This window comes from Rhinatrema bivittatum, chromosome 3, assembly GCF_901001135.1.
Source record: "Rhinatrema bivittatum chromosome 3, aRhiBiv1.1, whole genome shotgun sequence".
In the NCBI taxonomy this organism is placed as follows: Eukaryota; Metazoa; Chordata; class Amphibia; order Gymnophiona; family Rhinatrematidae; genus Rhinatrema; species Rhinatrema bivittatum.
In genome coordinates this window covers 594,713,106-594,724,153 of record NC_042617.1, presented here as the reverse complement: position 1 = coordinate 594,724,153, position 11,048 = coordinate 594,713,106, and the positions used below count along the sequence as shown (strand labels likewise).

At 45.1% G+C, this 11,048-nt stretch overlaps 1 pseudogene; it reads right to left on the bottom strand.

Annotated features, from left to right (window-relative positions):
- Positions 1 to 10,173, bottom strand: part of LOC115088677 — a 70,808-nt pseudogene extending 60,635 nt beyond the window's left edge.
- Between the last annotated feature and the right edge of the window lie 875 nt (positions 10,174 to 11,048).

Genomic DNA, 11,048 nt, shown 5'->3' with positions numbered 1-11,048 from the left:
ACTGTGTACGGCTGCCATTACTAGAAAGAGTCTTCTGCAAGAAACTAAAATTCTGCTGGACGCCAACCAAGGCCTCGGTGAGGGTTTTAGCCAGCTGATTGCATTCTGGAGAAACGAGGAAAAACTTGGGGTTGTTCAGGTATCCCTCATGGGAGATCACCACCATTCGCCCTTGCTCATATTGAGATGCAGCGATCAAGACTTGGTTTCTGGGGTTCACCAGCACTGGGAATGATTTATCTCCAGTCAGCAGCAGCTCACAAGGAACACAACTTCCACGGAAGTCCAACTCATCAATGCCTTCCACCAAAACTTTATATGCATCCAAGGATCTCATTTTACGTGCCTTTTTGCTCCTAGGGAAAGGTGAAAACACAGTTTCAGAACTCTATTTGCTATGATGCAAGTATATCATTTTTTTTAAAAATATCAAATGGGCTCCAAATTGAAGGCTGCATAAATTGGAGGACCTAACTCTAGACTGGACGAACTGGTGAAACTGGTCCTGGCATGGACGCATGCCCGGTGTAAAATTTACTCACTTGTACAGTTCACACCCAACTTTACGCAGTTGTGTGCAGACACTTGCAAAATCAGGAAAACGCCTACATGCCTTTTTGAAACTTACTGCCTCTAAATTGTTTTACACATGTAAATACACCTTACCAATGTAAATGAGCTTTTGAAAATTGCTGCAATAAATGCCATTGGGTTATTCATGTATAAGTGCACTTTACACAATTAAATGTCTTTTTAAAATTGCTACAATAGTATGTTAGATTTATACATGTAACTCCTTTTAAAATTACCTCCCATGAGAGAGGATATGCTAGAGAATCCTGAAAAATACATACATCAGAACTGAAAAAGTAGACCAACAAAATGCAGAATATATTAAGGCCATGGGTTTTCACCTATCATAATCTTACCAGTACTGAACAATCAGTAAACCATTAATCTTTAGCATCCCACCCAGATTATATATAAATGATCTTAATTAACAAGCTGAAATTGTCTCAGTCTCAGCATATTCCTTAACATACCCCTAGTACCATTTTTTTAATGATTATTTATTTATTTATTTAGCATTTTTTTTTTTTTTTTTTTTATATACCGAAGTTCTAGTAACAATGTTACTAATCACTTCGGTTTACATATAACATTGGAATGACTTAACAAGTGAGTCTTGATTAGACCTTCTTTCTTCTGATCTCAATGCAAGACTCCTCATTTCATCTACACTCCTTGATAGAACAGGTTTCCTGCTGAACCTAGAGAAGGCCTCCAATATCCCTGCACAGGCTGATTGGATCTTTCCCACTCACCCCTAGATTCATCAAAAACTGTTAATAACGCATGCCACACCACTTGGTAACTTACTGCTTTGCATCGGTAGTTTCACATGGTGCAGTAAACTTAGCGCACCCTGAGATAATCCCTATTTTTCAGAGAGAGAGAGAGAGAGAGAGAGAGAGAAGAAAGAGAGAGAGAGAGAGAGAGAAAGAGCGACACTATCCACTAGAGATGTGCATTTGTTTTTGCCGAACTGGAAAATTTCAATGAAATTGTCCTATTCGGCATGTTTCGAGGAGCCCGAAAAACAATGGGGATTCTTCCGTTTTTTCGCAAAAATTCATTTTTCGGATTAGTGCACTCTAACTCCCGTTAGTGCGCGCTAACAAAAAGTAACAAAATCTAACAGTTTTTGTTAGCGCGCACTAACGGGAGTTAGAGTGCACTAACTCAAAAAACCATTTTTCGAGAACAAAAACCGGATCCTCAAAAAACGACATTTCCCGCGGCAGCCAAAAAACAATGACACGAACACAAAAAGTGATTCACATCTCTACTATCCACAAGGCCCAGAGTAGGGAAGTATTTATATCACTATAGGAGGGCCATCTAATAGGTTGAGGTGAGTTGGTGGTAATGGTTTAGGGTTTAAGGGTCAGTTTCACATGTAGAGTGAGATGTACGAACAGCACGGTACACCTTGGTGAAGATATAACAGTGGAGTGAGGAAAGTCTCACAAAGATGACATTTTGAACTTTCAAGTTAACATAGTAGAAATGTCATCTTTGTGAGACTTTCCTCACCAAGGTGTACCGCGTAAATCCCCCAACAAAGGTAGGGGGGGGGTTTAGACAGGGCCGGGGGGGTGGGTTAGGTAGAGGAAGGGAGGGGAAGGTGAGGGGAGGGTGAAAGAGAGTTCCCTCCGATTTCGGAGCGGCCTCGGAGGGAATGGAGGTAGGCTGCGCGGAGGTAGGCTGCGCGTGCCAATCCAGGATTTTAGCGGATATGCGCGTATCTACTAAAATCCAGCGTACTTTTGTTTGCGCCTGATGCGCCTACAAAAGTATGCGAGGGCGCCCTATTTGAAAATCTACCCCTTATCTTATAAAATCCAGCGTACTTTTGTTTGCGACTGGTGCGCCAACAAAAGTACGCGAATGCGCATTTTTTAAAAATCTACCCCGCAAAGTCCATTTTAGAAGAAATGCCTGTGGATACTAAGGGGTAGATTTTGAAAAACTGTGCGATCGCAGGCGCAAACAAAAGTACGCGTAGCCGCGCGTATCTTCTAAAATCCTGGATCGGCACACGCAAGGCTGCCGATTTTGGGCAGCCAGCGCGCGCCGAGCCGCGCAGCCTGCCTCCATTCCCTCAGTTCGGAGCGGCCTCGGAGGGAACTCTCTTTCACCCTCCCCTCACCTTCCCCTCCCTTCCTCTCCCTAACCCCCCCCCCCCACCTTATCCATGGATTTACACCTCCCGGAGGAGACCCGACCCGGGGGCGGTTCCAGAGGGCGTGGCCACGCCCCCGGAACGCCCCCGAGCCGGCGCCACACCCAGGCCCGCCCCCAAACGCCATGCCACGCCCTCAAATGCGGCGTCACTCGGCGATGCCCCTGACACGCCCCTTTTCAGAAACCCCGGGACTTACGCGAGTCCCGGGGTTCTGCGCGCGCCGGCAGCCTATGGAAAATAGGCCGCCGGCGCGCAAGGCCCTGCTCGCGTAAATCCGGGCGGATTTACGCGAGCAGGGCTTTTAAAATCCGCCCGCTAGTGTATTACAGAAGGGGAGGTGCCGGATTTACACAGAGATTCACACACTCCAGACTTCACTCTCATAACCGTACTGAAGAACTGGCTGAATGAGGAGAGCAAAGAATTGTAATCCTAGTTTTACCGGGAAGATAAAACTGATCAGCTTTGCTTTTTTTGTTTTTCTTAAATAGATTAGAGTGAAGGGGTCTGAACGCTTCAACCTGACAAAGGACTTCATGTACCAGAATTCCCTGCTTCATGACGGGTTTACTTACAGTCTGCAATACAGCTGTAATTAGGACATTGAGAAACTCTCTGTCAGCACATTGCACATTTTCATTTTTTGGCTTCGCTGTTCTTATTCTCTGATAAGCTTTCACTGCTGTAACCTAGATTAGAACAATGGATGTATTATGTGATGGGCTGTATTACTGCAGACTCGCGAATTCCTTTCCAGAACTGCAAGTCCCAGCAGCCTCTCCTGCAGAACATGGGAGAAGTTTCACGAAAGTTCCAGGGTGTCTAGGGAGGGGGTCAGTAGCCCCTTCAGCCGGAATATGCTCGCTCAGCAATGCTTAGAACGCATGTGTAAAAGATAAGAACTGTAAAGTGCATAAGAGTCTGCTCCTGGAGGGGAGGGGCATGCAGTTGTACTGAGCCTTTGTCTTAGCTGCATCTTGCTGGCAATAAAAGTCTATCTTTACGGATCAGTTGTCTGGACCTCCTTACTGACTAAAAAGAGACGGTTACATTTGGCGAGCCTCAGCCAGGAGGTACCGGGGACGCTATTTTAGCCCCCCAGTTGGTCCAGGGGATTTTGTGGCGGAGTGATCCCCCAGACTTGCCTGGTGAGTGGCCACCGCTGAGTTCAGTGATCAGGTATCTGAGGGGGTCATTCCACGGAGATCCTCTGAGACCTTTGGGCTGGTGATCTGGGAAGAAGGCTTTCATGACGTTCGGAAGAACCCTGCAGGCGAGTATTATGGGAATGATGGGAAAAGTGAAGAATAGCTAAAAGAGTAGCAAATAACCGGTCCATCCGTGAGGGGACCGAGGGGGCTTTGATCACACCCCAAGCGGTGGTTTGGTAGGAATTGCATTCCGAAAGCCACGCGCATAAAAAGAGGAAAAAGAAGTAACGCATACGATAGTGGGAATAGGTTTCTTGTTGTGTGAAAGTGACCCTTTTGTGTCTGACGGATACGGACCCCTTACCTATCCGTCTTCCCTTCCCTCCTTTGTCTGTGAATTCTATCCTGATGGGAGGGGGCGGTTCGACTCCATTAAAAGTCATGACGGAACACTATAGTGAAGTGTTCGATAGACATAAATGTACTAAACCCGGAATGATTCAACGATGCACCCATAGGTGGCCCAGTTTGTGTGTAAATTGGCCTCCGGTAGGAACTTTCGATTTCCAAACGGCCACGAGGGTCCAGAAAATAGTTAGTGAAGAAGGGAATCCGGGTTGCCCTGAGGATATACCGTACATAACTGCTTGGATTGCAGTTATTGAGAATCCTCCGTCGTGGGCAAAGAAGTTAGTGGAGGGAGCCGCCCTCGTAATGGTGGCTCAGGCGCACAAAATGGGGAACTGGAAGTCCCCATTATTAATTAAGGATTGTAATGTATGTAACTGCTATCTGTGAATTGCAAGCACATGTACCAGGGATTTTTTGTTTTTAATTGTTTTAAACCCTAATAAGAAGAGATTTTGGTTTACAGATGCTGCACAAGACTACTATACAACAAATTAATGTACAGTGTTAAGTTAAAATACTGATTTGATTACTGAGAATGCATTTACTGGTGTTGAAGTTTAGAACTTGATGGCAGTTAAGGGTTAACGGCAGAGATAATTACAGGAGAGAGGAGGGAATCGAGCCAGAGGAAAAAAAAAAAAAAAGACGTTGAGCCAGTGCGTAGTGCATTCAATATGGCTGTGCGTTTCAATGCTTGTCTCCTATATATTATCTGTTATTTAAAAGTTACATTGGAACGCATGATAAAGTATGAACTCTCTTTTGCTGACACAGTTTATTTTGAAGCTGTCTCTGGGAAATTTAGAGAAATGATTAAGAATGGGTTCTTTGTTAAAGTTTTTCTTGTTGCTTCTTTGGCTAGCAGTAGTTAAATATGCAGAGCTACTCCCTGTTTTAAGGAACTGGCAAGATAAGACAGCCAAGCATGTGCAGTGCTGACTGTGAGAATTACAGGATGCCGTTTGTAAAAAAAAACAAAAAAAAAAAACGGAGAAAACAAAGACTTAATATTAAAAATTTTGATTCAGTGGCAGGCGCAAGATAAGGATTATTGGAAGTTGTGGGCAAGAGAAGGGGCCACTATGCAAGATTAGGAACAAGAGCAAATATGAGTCGGCCCAAATGATAAAGTAGTAGCCCCCCCACACACACATATATATATATATATATATTGCAATTATGTTCTTTGACCACTGGTGGGGGCTGGGCTCTGGCTATTACCATATGTTCTTAGTGTTTGCAATGTAATTGATACAAGGCTTCCAAGGGTTTGATCATCACTCCTGCACACCTAAAGCGCCCCCCCTGGATCCTTGCCTGCAGATCCAGGTTGACTTTATTGAATTAACCCAATGCCAAACTTACAAGTATGAAGGAAGCAATGTTTTGCAGCTTCTCAGCCTCGTCAGAACTGATTTGCCTCCAGGCGCAGGTCACCTATTCAATTTCCAGATGGACTGTGATCTTTTCATCGTATTTTGAGATGTATGGGAACAGGGATCAGGAAGAGAAGAAAAGGGCCCGTCCCTGCAACCAGGAACTTAATAATAGAGACCCGACATCCGAAAGAAGCTGCAGAAGGCCGAAGGCTTTGAGGGCATGAGCCTCAGCCAGTTAAAAGCTATAGCAGACCAGGTATGTGGAAATAGAGAAGTGGAAGAGAAAAGAGAGAAGCAAGTAGAGACATGAAGGAGAAAGTGACTGTTAGCCGCCGCTCTCGAGGACACGCGGACGGGAAGGAGCCAAGACAATGGCAGACCGCGAAGAGGAGGGGGAACAAGACCCCCCCTTTGGGAAAGAATCAGTGTGCGTACTGCAAAAATGAAGGCCATTGGAAGAGAGACTGTGAAGAATGGCAAAAGAAATACGGGAGCCCTGCAGTGAATACTAACGACAAAAATGGACCTGCACCGACACAAAAGGGCCGAGGAGGAAGGAGATCGGACAACCCCCATGGCAGATGGCGGGGGAGGCGACAAGGAGCATACAGCCTGAAGAGACCGGGAGGGAAGAATCCCCACTGACCCTCTGGTGGAGATCCACGAGGTAACACAACAAAAATCAGGGGCCTGTTGGACTCAGAGGCCAACGATCTGTCATGACTGCACCAATCGGCCCCCCCGACGAAAGAGACTGTTTCTATAGTGGGTGCCTCAGGTCAGGTACTCACTGCCCCTCTGCAGAAAGAATGAACTATACAAGTAGGCGGGACCATGGTATCCCTTATCGGATGGAACCTGCTGTGTAAGCCTCAGACCACATTGAGATTTCAACCAACAGGGGAAGTTAAAGCCTCCTTCGGGGACCATCCAGTGATACTCATCTGTCCCCTCCAAGAAGAATGGAGACTACATCTTCCCATAGTCGAACGAACCATCGAACATCGATATGAAAACAACACCCCCCTCAACAAAAACGAAGACAACTGATGGATAGTGTACCCCAAGTATGGTTCGAACAGAACCCGGGAGGAATAGCTATCGACGCTACCCCCATATGGATAGAGATGAAACAGAATGCACAGGTGATTAATCAACCTCAATACCCCATTCCATATATGGCCAGACAAGGAATCCAGATACACCTGCAAAGACTGTATGATTTGGGCATTCTTCGGCGAATCCGATCTGCTTGGAACACCCCTTTGTTGCCAGTAAAGAAGCCTGGATCTAATGACTATCGACCAGTACAAGACTTAAGAAAAGTGAATAGTCAAGTAGCAGATCTAGTAGCCCTCGTCCCAAATCCGTATTCAATCTTGGCTCAAGTCTCTCCTGCATCAAAGTGGTACAGTGTCATTGATCTCAAAGATGCCTTCTTCTCCGTCCCGGTGGCGGAGGAATGTCAGAAGATTTTTGCTTTCACATGGGAAGATGCAGATACTGGAGTAAAGCAGCAGTACACATGGACTCTGTTGCCTCAAGGGTTTAGGCACTCACCTACGCTGTTCGGTGAGCAACTGGCAAAAGACTTAAAGATGTATCAAGTAAAGTATGGGCCAGTCATACAATACGTGGATGACCTTCTGTTGTTTCGAGAGACGTACCTCGAATGTGCGGTATCCACTCTTCAGCTGCTAAAGACGTTGTACTCAAAAGGGTATCGTGCAAGTAAAAAGAAAGCGCAAATCTGTGAATTGGAAGTAGAGTATTTAGGCTTCCAAATACGTGGAGGAACCCGATGTCTGGGGATTTCTCGCACCAGTTCTATAAGAGATCAACCTGTACCCACTTGCAAGAAAGAGCTCCGGGTGTTCCTTGGAGCTGCAGGATACTGTAGGCTGTGGATTGCTAACTATGCAGTTATTGCCCAACCCCTGTACGACAAGCTGCGGGGTAAAGAGGCAGAATCTCAACCCTTCCAATGGGAAGGAAACGAACTGGCAAGCTTACGTCAATTAAAAGAAGCCTTAATTGAACCACCTGCCTTAGGATTGCCAGATGTGATGAAACCATTCCATCTATTCGTCGACGAGAAAAAAGGCATGGCCATAGGGGTATTGACTCAAACCTTAGGCTCATGGGAGCGACCTGTTGCATATCTCTCAAAAGGAATGGACAATGTTGCAAAAGGATGGCCTGGTTGCCTTCAAAGCATTGCGGCTGCATGCTTACTAATTCCAGAAGCAGTCAAATTAACTTTTGGTCAAACTCTGAACGTAACAACTCCCCACACCATTCAAGGACTGCTAGAGACCCATGGACCAAAATGGATGACTAATTCACGTCTCGTCAAGTATTAAGCCTTACTGTGTGAAACACCTGAAATTCAAATACAAGACAGCAAAAACTTGAACCCGGCCACTCTTATGCCGGCACCTGAACCAGTTGCCCATGATTGTGAAGAAGTCATGACTACAATACATTCCAGTAGACCAGACCTGAGGGATCAACCCTGGCAAGGAGCTTGGACTTTATTAACTGATGGGAGCAGCCAAATCATTCATGAGATACGTTCTGCTGGATATGCTGTTGTATCCGAAGATGAAATCGTTGAGGCTCAACCTCTTCCCCCAGGAACGTCTGCACAAAAAGCTGAACTAATTGCCCTTACTCGAGCACTGCAGTTGGCAGAAGGAAAACTGTAAATATCTATACAGACTCTTAATATGCCTTTCTTACAATTCAAGTGCATGGAGCATTATAGAGGGAAAACAATTGAACAATGCATCAGAAGTACGTGAATTACTAGACGCAGTTTGGCTACCTCGCAAGGTGGCTGTAATGCATTGCAAAGCACACACCAGGAAATCAAACCCTGTTGTCAAGGAAATCAGAGAGCAGATGAAGCAGCAAAAAGGGGCAACTCGGGAACCCTTCCAAGCAGTATTAATTGCATCGAATCATCAGGCTTCAGGCAGTCCTGGAGCTCATCACCAACGACTGCTTTCGCTCTTAAACTCTGGGCAAAACAAAATACCAAAATTATGACTGCAGTGTACCAGAATAGATTGGTTTTAGATTATCCTCTGGCCCAGGAAGGTTTGTGGAACATTTAACCTCTCCAATTGTTGTTTACAGGTAGATGACCAAAACAAGGTTATCCAAGACATCACTGATCGCATGGTCAAGATGGCACACGTCCCTGTCCAGCAATGGAATAGTGCTTGGGACTGGACCAATGGATTCCGTGGTTGGTTTTCCATGATCGGTGGATTTAAGAGCTTGTTTGTTATCCCAGCCAGTTTAATTCTGTTTTGTTTTTTAGGACCCTGAATTATTCCTTTCTTGCTCAAACCGCCTTCGTCAGGTGATGAAGGACATTGCTGAATGCAAAACCGCCACGCAGCTTCTGTCACTGTACATGTATTCCCCTGAGCCTATAGAACCTGTTTAACCATCCTCATGTTTTATCCTGGGCCATCTTCCCATACATGACAAGTTCGGGCTACAAAGGGGGGTGGAGCCATTAGGGCCCATCCGTCTCAAACCCGTGAAGAAACCATCGGACTGTTTGGGAAATTAGGGCCCCCTGAGAACTCAAATTGCTAATTTTTCTTGTTTCTGTTTCTTTCAGCTCCACAGTTGCGTTGTGATGGTGTGATACTTTTCATAAATAATGATAAGTATCAAAGGGGGAATGAAGGGGTCTGAACGCTTCAACCTGACAAAGGACTTCATGTACCAGAATTCCCTGCTTCATGACGGGTTTACTTACAGTCTGCAATACAGCTGTAATTAGGACATTGAGAAACTCTCTGTCAGCACATTGCACATTTTCATTTTTTGGCTTCGCTGTTCTTATTCTCTGATAAGCTTTCACTGCTGTAACCTAGATTAGAACAATGGATGTATTATGTGATGGGCTGTATTACTGCAGACTCGCGAATTCCTTTCCAGAACTGCAAGTCCCAGCAGCCTCTCCTGCAGAACATGGGAGAAGTTTCACGAAAGTTCCAGGGTGTCTAGGGAGGGGGTCAGTAGCCCCTTCAGCCGGAATATGCTCGCTCAGCAATGCTTAGAACGCATGTGTAAAAGATAAGAACTGTAAAGTGCATAAGAGTCTGCTCCTGGAGGGGAGGGGCATGCAGTTGTACTGAGCCTTTGTCTTAGCTGCATCTTGCTGGCAATAAAAGTCTATCTTTACGGATCAGTTGTCTGGACCTCCTTACTGACTAAAAAGAGATGGTTACAAGAGGGCCTTGGGGCTTTTTCTTATTGTCTTTTATGGTGGTTGGTGGAAAGGTCACTTTGTCTTGCCGCCCCACCCCCTCTATGCTTAGCTTGCCCCCGTCCAAATAATTCTGCCTCAGTGCCCCTGCCACTGCCAACCTACCTGAGGGCTTGCAGCACTCGGCTCTCTGAGAAGCTCCTGAAAGCAGGATCCTGGCTCCCAAGCCGTTCCTCCTCCGTCCTGCAGCTCCAGCTTTCACTTTCGGTTTCCCCCTGCTCACTTCCTATTAATCGGGCTGAGGGAGCCGAGTGCTGATGCAGGGAATAAATCCCAATAGCTGCAGCAAACGCTCCCTTGCAGAATCTCATGCAATGTTTGCTGTGGGAACTTTCTGCTGTTTCACCGGCGTTATATGTTTTACAGTTGCATGCACAATCTACCTTTAAAAGTGCTTAGAAAGGCAACTTAAAAAAAATCTCTGCCCCCTAATCGTTTCCTTTTTAAATTAAAAAAAATAGTTTCTTTTACCATGGGAAGTGAACTAAAGTAATCTTTTTTTCCATTTATTACCACCCACATTTCAGAGATATTTCTGGGTTCAGGATTATATTTTATTTAAAAAGAGAAAAAATAAAGTGAGAAGAATACATTTCACTTGATTTTAATAAAATGAGAATACAAATTCCGATTAATTACTTCAGCATTCTTGTTTTCTCCAGGCATGTCGCACATCTTGTTGTCTTTATGAAGCTGATATTTAAAAAATGTATCTGTAATTCCAGGGGTACAATATGTCCCCGTCCCCCCCCCTCAAAAAATATACAACACTATACTAGGATTGTTAAGCAGAGCCTGCCCATAAATGCAGTATTTTCTGCTGGGAGGCAGTAAGGCGCCCCCAGTCCTAGCCTGGTGGTTGGAATATTGCACTGGGAAGCAGGAGAGAGGGTTTCAGCTTCTGCCACCCACACTTACCGTGACTTTCAGCAGCGCCCTCTGTTTCTCATTCCTAGGTGCCTGCATTTTCAGTTTTTATTTTACCTGAAAATTTCAATGTTTTAATAAAACTTTATAAAATAGCAGGAAAATATTTTATTATAATGTACAGGAGAAAAATCAGTGGA